General features: G+C 40.2%; 1 long non-coding RNA gene across 1 annotated transcript; it reads right to left on the minus strand.

Annotated features, from left to right (window-relative positions):
- Positions 1-2,182: 2,182 nt before the first annotated feature.
- On the minus strand, positions 2,183-2,725 carry LOC141369044 (uncharacterized). Its single transcript, XR_012372550.1, has 2 exons — positions 2,551-2,725; positions 2,183-2,427 (listed from the first exon to the last, which is right to left on the minus strand). It is a non-coding gene; the product is annotated as an uncharacterized lncRNA (long non-coding RNA).
- Positions 2,726-8,699: the final 5,974 nt, after the last annotated feature.

The following is an 8,699-nucleotide window of genomic DNA, read 5'->3' on the forward strand; positions in this document are numbered from 1 at the left end:
GTCTCAGTTGCCCATTGTCCATTGTGCTTGTTAGCATTGCATTGTGAGCAAATCTTTCAAACATGGTAAGGAGCGTCACATTTCTGGAGATCGATGAGTTTTGTACAAAATCAATGCGTGTGAGGAAAGCAGGATATCTGGATCTACAAAAATGTACGGTATGTGGAAATTAATAACCACACGAACACATTGTATTAAACCAAATACACAAAATAACATTGTTTTTTAAGCAATGAAATAGGTGCACTTTAATAAGTCAGAAACGTCTTCACTGTGTCCTGCTGACATGCGCTGTGAGGGTGTACAACAGGTGATGCAAACTATGTATCTTCCAAAGGCTTGACAGTCTCATTTCAGTTCTCTTTCTAGTAGACTTCGGAGGCTGCGACCTTTAAAGACAGAGTGCTCGCCTTCTGAGGTCGCGTCCTTAGAAGGTCGCAGCCTTTGGATTGGGACACAGCTAGTGTTACCACACCCATCTTGTTAGTTGCCATATTAATTAATTAGTTCTCTACCACTCTCTCTTGTGTGTGTGTATATATAGTCCTTTTGTGTCAGTTGTCCTTTGTCAGTTGTTGCGTTGGTATGCTTGTCTCATTCATGGTTTCTCGTAACTTCTCCTGTTGGGATTATCTTGTTACTTTTAATAAAATCATTGTGTTTGGATCCGGTTTCTTGTTTACTCCATGTTACATTACCATAGCAACACTAGCAAGAGGAAAGCACTTTCAATACTGTATGTACAGTATATCCTTTTTGCTTGCAAATAAAGAAGGAAATGTCTGGGTGGGGTGTGAGCAGATGTTAGCTGAACTTGGGGAGTGCCTGAAAATAAATTATTGAAATACTGCTTTATGTGAAAGCAGAGGTGGATTCACATTTATTTTTAAGGGAGGTTCCTGTCAAAGGGAAGTGCTGTTGTGACTACTGCTGTAGACATGACAAGTTGCATATGAAATGCTGTACTAAGATCAAAACAAAAGTCATAAATGTCATGCAGTGCTAATACGTGTGTAAAAATAATAATGAAATAATGTGTATAAAATAATAATACAATGATGTGTGTAAACAATAAAAAGCAAGATATGTTTACAGGTGTAGGAAAAGCTGCAAAAAATATATATAATATATAAATATAGACGGTTTCAGCAGTAACAACATAAACAAGCAGCTGTCGCGGTCCGCACGTAACTTCCGGTAAACTCCGCTAATAATAAATAACCACAAAGTACTTTAAACGTAGTTTATTCATGTAACAAGCAAAAAACACAACACATAGATTACCTAGGAAACCAAAACATTTGTTATTTTCGACAAGGCATTTGTTCAAGAGATCAGTTGAGCAACTAGTCAGACCATTAAAAAAACGAAACCGGAAGTAAAGTTCGGATCCAGACGTGTATCACGTGCATCTGATGAAACCGTCTATATAATAAAAATACAATGATATATCTATTGTCAAAAATATCTTGGTGACAGTGTTTGAAAGTGTTGGGGGTAACACATTACAAGTTACGTGCATTACGTAATAATATTACTTTTCTGAAGTAACGAGTAAAGTAACGCATTACTTTTTATATGTACACAATAATATTTGAGTTACTTTTTTAAAAAAGTTTCTTTTTTAGTTTAATTAATTAGATTTAAAAAAATGATGTACTGAATTAAACTAAACATACTGTGTGGGAACAGTTTGAGTCAGAAACTGAGGGCGCACTCACTCAATCCAGTCCAAACCGCGCTCGGGCATGTTTGACCCTCAAAGCCTGGTTTGTTTGACTAATGTGATCGCTCTGTTCCGCGTCTGGGCGCGGATTGGTTAATCGCGCCGCGGCCGGTTTGCAGAGGTGGGCCGGAGCGCGGTTCACTTGGGTTCAGGCGCGGAAGGCTGTGGTGTGAGTGCAATAGCGCCTGAGCCCGATTCAAAAGGTGAAGACGTCAGTTGCGCGACCACTCACCTTCATCTGCCTCCGTAAAAACCTTTTGATGCGCGCAACAGGGTTACGTGAATGTCCGAGCTGCGCACGTGACAGATCAACTAAGCAATATGATGACATGTAAGAGGGCTGTCTGTAATCGTGCACCAAACGACTCCGAATAAAAAACACAGATGTATCATTACGGTGGGTTCCAGTGTTAAGAGAGAGCTTTACTTCTACCATAAAGACTCAGAAGGCAAGTGAACGTTTGAATGACATTTATTCCATGTTAAATTAAAAGACAGAAATTCGAATCAGTCTCAAAATAAAAGAGATGCTTGAGTCTCATAAGATTTTGGCATATGCCCCGCCTTTCGTCCGGGTCTAGCTGTAGTCCGGCAGATCCTGCCTGATGTTGAAGGCAGGGGCGGAGCCTACCCCCGGACAAAAGAACAGGGAACAACCTGGTGGTGGTGGGGAGGATGGAGGTGAACTTCAGCTACGACACCTACGGGCAGCAGGAGAGAGTGTTAGTTCAGCGTTTAAATAGTCGGCATTGAGCTGTGATTGGTAAGCCGATTTTATGAATGAATGAATGACGTGGTATTAGAGTCTTCCTGGTAGAACTTACGCTGACGCTTTCATTTCTACCATAAAGACTCAGAAGGCAAGTGAACGTTTGAATGACATTTATTCCATGTTAAATTAAAAGACAGAAATTCGAATCAGTCTCAAAATAAAAGAGATGCTTGAGTCTCATAAGATTTTGGCATATGCCCCGCCTTTCGTCCGGGTCTAGCTGTAGTCCGGCACAAGGTTATTTTCGTAAACGAAAACTGAAACTAAGACTAAAACTATCAGCTAAAAACATTTTCGTTAACTGAAATAAAATTAAAAATTCATAAGAAATGAAAAACTAAAACTAAACGAAACGAGCAAATGTTATTGAAAAACTAACTGAAATAAAATAATAATTATCAAAAATAAATATTCGTTTTCGTAATTAATAAGCTCTCATCCCATGGCGGAAAATCTGAACAGGCTTTATAATAGACCCCTTAATCGCCGACGTCACCGCTCTAGCTGGAGGCAAAACATAAGGAAGAACTCATAACAGGAGCGCTAAAAGTTGAGGTTTTGACTTTAAAATGTCGTCTTGTTATGTTTGTGGCAACCAAAATAGAAGGACCAGCACTTTTGGTTCAAAGCAAAAGTTTAACCGGGTCCCGGCAGACATTCCTTCACAGAAATAAAAAGGACAATTGTGGTTGAATGGACGGAGACGATCGCAAATAATGCTTGTGTTTGCAGTGCACACCTCATATCAGGTAAATTAATCTCAAATGTTATTGAAAAACTAACTGAAATAAAATAATAATTATCAAAAATAAATATTCGTTTTCGTAATTAATAAGCTCTCATCCCATGGCGGAAAATCTGAACAGGCTTTATAATAGACCCCTTAATCGCCGACGTCACTGTGACGTCACCGCTCTAGCTGGAGGCAAAACATAAGGAAGAACTCATAACAGGAGCGCTAAAAGTTGAGGTTTTGACTTTAAAATGTCGTCTTGTTATGTTTGTGGCAACCAAAATAGAAGGACCAGCACTTTTGGTTCAAAGCAAAAGTTTAACCGGGTCCCGGCAGACATTCCTTCACAGAAATAAAAAGGACAATTGTGGTTGAATGGACGGAGACGATCGCAAATAATGCTTGTGTTTGCAGTGCACACCTCATATCAGGTAAATTAATCTCAAATGTTATTGAAAAACTAACTGAAATAAAATAATAATTATCAAAAATAAATATTCGTTTTCGTAATTAATAAGCTCTCATCCCATGGCGGAAAATCTGAACAGGCTTTATAATAGACCCCTTAATCGCCGACGTCACTGTGACGTCACCGCTCTAGCTGGAGGCAAAACATAAGGAAGAACTCATAACAGGAGCGCTAAAAGTTGAGGTTTTGACTTTAAAATGTCGTCTTGTTATGTTTGTGGCAACCAAAATAGAAGGACCAGCACTTTTGGTTCAAAGCAAAAGTTTAACCGGGTCCCGGCAGACATTCCTTCACAGAAATAAAAAGGACAATTGTGGTTGAATGGACGGAGACGATCGCAAATAATGCTTGTGTTTGCAGTGCACACCTCATATCAGGTAAATTAATCTATGCATCTGTGTTGGTCTTATCTAGTACAAATCAGAAAGTTTCTGTTTTATAGGTGATGATAAGTCAACCGTCAGTGCACTAGCTAGCTTAAATGTTAAACAAACATACAGCCTTAGATGTGTGTGCCATCCTTTGAATGATCTCTTAAAAATAATCCCCCTTGCTAATCATAGTTAGCCCAGCGATAGGTTACATTAGACAATAAGCCTTGACAAAATTCCACAAACCAGACGAAAATACTTCATATGTAGGAAATATCCAAAACCTGGTTAAAATGTTTCCAATGAGAACAAGATACAAGAACTAATTGTTACAGCGTTAATTTACAAAAATAGCTGTTGCGCAGAGTAAGTAACTTTACATATTCAGACAGTTCCGAACCTTCTTCTGCATCTATGTTTAATAAATCCCTCCTAAAACGTCCTAGCTTACGCTTGTCAGCATTGCGTCCGCGCCTCTTTTTGGCTCCAACTAATCCCGGCCCACCCGGAGACGTTGCAATGTTTACAAACTTTTAAGGAGTCTTTACTTGTAGATGGTGCTTTATGCATGTGAGATTAGCTGAGGCTGACAGCAACCTCAGTTAACTGATAAATATGTCAGACAGTCTAGCTGCTGTTAGCTGCTAAACTATAATTACTAAAACTATAACTGAAACTAAATAAAATAAAAACTAAATAGAAATGTGTTTGCAAAATAAAAACTAAACTAAAACTAACAAAACCATTCATGAAACTTACTAAAACTAAACTTAAATTTAAAGCAAAATTGAAAACGATACTAAAATAAAAACTAATTTAAAAAAGCAAAACTATAATAACCTTGGTCCGGCAGATCCTGCCTGATGTTGAAGGCAGGGGCGGAGCCTACCCCCAAAAGTGAAATAGATCAACTGGCTTGATTGCTAGGATATCGAAGAGATGTCAATCCTGAAACAAAAGAAAATGTTAAGAAGGAATCAGACTTCTTAAGCTACAACAGCTATTTATTGGAATCCCCCAAAAATTAAGCCACGATAGGCATAGGCATTCACTTTAATGTCTGATTCACACAAAAGGAATAGGATAAGAATTACAATATGCTTCGTCGTAAAGTGCCACGGTAGGCTTTACATGGATAGGTAGCCCCGATAGGTGATATGTAAAGCCACGATAGGCCACAACGATTGATAGCCCCGATAGGCAAAGTGAAAAGCCACGATAGGCCAAATCGATCAAGAGCCCAGATAGGCGATGTGTAAAGCCACGTGGATTGATAGCCCCGATAGGCGATATGTAAAGCCACGATAGGCCACAGCAATCGATAGCCCTGATATGCGATGTGTAAAGCCACGTGGATTGATAGCCCCAAAAGGCGATATGTAAAGCCACAATAGGCCACAGCAATCGATAGCCCTGATAGGCGATGTGTAAAGCCACGTCGATCAATAGCCCCGATAGGCGATGTGTAACACCACGGTAGGCCACATCGATCAATAGCCCCGTTAGCCGATATTTAATTCCACGATTGGCCACGATAGGCCACTTGATCGACAGCCTCGATAGGCAATGTGTAAAGCCACGATAGGCCACGTAGATAGTTAGCCCCGATAGGCGATGTGTAAAGCCACGATAGTCCACGTCGATCCAAAGCCCCGATAGGTGATGTGTAAAACCACGATAGGCGATATGTAAAGCCACGTCGATCGATAGCCCCGTTAGGCGATACGTAAAGCCACGTCGATCGATAGCCCCGATAGGCGATACGTAAAGCCACGTCGATCGATAGCCCCGATAGGCGATACGTAAAGCCACGATAGGCCACTTGATCGACAGCCTTGATAGGCAATGTGTAAAGCCACGATTGGCCACGTCGATCGATAGCCTCGATAGGCGATATGTAAAGCCACGTCGATCGATAGCCCCGATAGGCCACTTGATCGACAGCCTCGATAGGCAATGTGTAAAGCCACGATAGGCCACGTCGATTGATAGCCGCGATAGGCGATGTGTAAAGCCACGTCGATCGATAGCCCCGTTAGGTGATGTGTAAAACCACGATCGGCGATATGTAAAGCCACGTCGATCGATAGCCCCGATAGGCGATACGTAAAGCCACGATAGGCCACTTGATCGACAGCCTCGATAGGCAATGTGTAAAGCCACGATAGGCCACGTCGATTGATAGCCCCGATAGGCGATGTGTAAAGCCACATCGATCGATAGCCCCGATAGGTGATGTGTAAAACCACGATAAGCAATATGTAAAGCCATGTCTATCGATAGCCCCGATAGGCGATGTGTAAAGCCACATCGATCGATAGCCCCGATAGGCGAGAAGGCCGTGGAGAGCACTTACAGGGCAACGTTTTGCAATTTAGTGCGAAGACCGCAAAGGGCAAGATACGGTGCAATGATATGCTGTATGCAACAAAGACGGTTACGGGGCAACGACTTCCCATGTAGCGTGAAGACCGCGAAGGCAATGATGCAGGGCAACGATATGCTGAATCATAATAAAGGCTGCGGAGGATAGATGCGGGGCACCATATGCAAAGTAATAAGTCGGTTGTGGTATCCATGACACAATGTAACCATATGCTGATTAGCGAGAAGGCCATGATACACATCAACAATTTGCAGTATAGCAGTATGACTGCGAATGCTGGATACAGGCAATGATATGCCACGCAGCAAGGAGGTCACGAGAGCCATGCAATGGGGCAACAATATACCCTATAGTGAGAAAGGCTGCGTATGCTATGTCGGAGGCTGTGATGGAAAGCGACAATATTCCTATAAAGCGCGCTATGCCACAGATAAGTTTAGCGAGAAATGAGACATGGTTGAGTAACCTACACCACCACCAGTATCTGCTGGATCGTACTTTGATCATTATGCAGCTTAAAGCTATAGAAACTGATGAAACGTTGCATTTCAAGTGTATTCACTTTTCAAAGTATTTATGTAGTAAAAGATGGGATTTTGGCTATGGCTTTAAATTTCAAGTGTATTGATGGCAGAAAAAAAAAATTATTTAGGAAAACAGAATCATAACATTAACATGAAATTGATAAAACAAAGAAATTAAGGTTATTGAATTTTAAGATTAATAATTATAGACTAGAAAGATTAGAAAATATGGAAGTAAATTAATCTAAACTGTATGAACTAAATGTGAACGAACAATACGCAATTGAATGCTTAGTGTCTTGACTGGAGTGTTATTAAAATCCTGAAACTACTAGAAGGTGCGGGATCAGGTTATGTCAATAGACCACGATCAATGATAGCCGACACCATCAATTGCCCTTCTCACGCAGAGATTATGAATACTACACAGAAATGCTTCCTGGATTTGTCCGGAATCATTAGACTTTTGGGTCATTAATTCTGCCGATTATTTTTCGGAGTCATGCTTACTGTGAAAACCCGTAAAGACATGTGATACATGTAAAGTCCTGCACATGCTTGACTTTTAAGCGCCTCTGAAGTTCGCCAGTTATTCGTAACTCGTATTTTAAATGAGATCATGAGGAGCGCGTGATGCGCTGCTCTGTCATGCAGGTGAATAATCTCAGCTTTAGCAGCACGTATAATGAGCACGCATCGTTTCACACAGAGAACTTTAAACGTGCATCTTTCGGCAATTTTACTAGGTTCTCTTTACGGGAGCGATCCCAGAACATTTACGGGATGTGATTGTGTTGACACGGTAGCCTCAAACAATTTTAGAGAACATATTTTAGACCATACTGCGAGTCAGACTTCACCTAAAGTCTTTGAAAATGTTCAGCATAATTAAGTTCAACTTTAATGGATAAACAAGTCAATCGCATGTTGTCACATACCATTCTTACATAACCTGCAGTTGCAACACCAATATGCAAAGCATGATTTGCCTCATAGGAAACTTTTCAATAAACGAGTAATGCTTTGACTTCGTTGCACCTGAACTTGTAATGCATGTAGCGTGGACTTAGCACTAGGGTGGTTAAAATGCATGCTGGGTTTAAAATCAATGAGAGAGAGTTCCATTCCCTGTTACAAGGTAATTTTCAGACCGCTAAGGTATCAGTGATGTGCAACAAAGTTTTAAGAGGTTTGCAGACGAAAAATCCGTTGAAGATTGAGAAAGTTATGATATTTTTATTATTAGAAATCAGAGGAAAGTTATATGGATGTCTATGGAATGTGTGTGACCGAAATGCTGCTTATTTACATGTTTTTGCTTATAACTTCTCATTTTATCAGATATTTCATGAAATTTTAACAGAAGGTAGAACTTTGTTAGTACTTTCAAATTAAATTATAAACATTTGCTGTTTTAGTCAGAATGGGCATCGGACCCATGTTAACCATTATTTTTAGAATGATGCCTGCGGTGGACGTTCTGACATGACGTTCACTGTAGTCTAAAACAAGAAACGTAATATGCAAATTTTCGCGATTTATTTAAATACAATCTCCTCCATACCATTACCATGTTTCAGCACCAAGATAAAAGATATATATTGTGGTCCATTTACATTCATTATTGTCCAGAGTTTAGTGGAAGCACATCGACCGGTTGACACTCAGTTTTAAACCGTTGCTGTGAACTAAAAACACCTCCGAATTGAATACTCAAA

The sequence above is a fragment of the Misgurnus anguillicaudatus genome, chromosome 12 (genome assembly GCF_027580225.2).
Source record: "Misgurnus anguillicaudatus chromosome 12, ASM2758022v2, whole genome shotgun sequence".
NCBI lineage: Eukaryota > Metazoa > Chordata > Actinopteri > Cypriniformes > Cobitidae > Misgurnus > Misgurnus anguillicaudatus.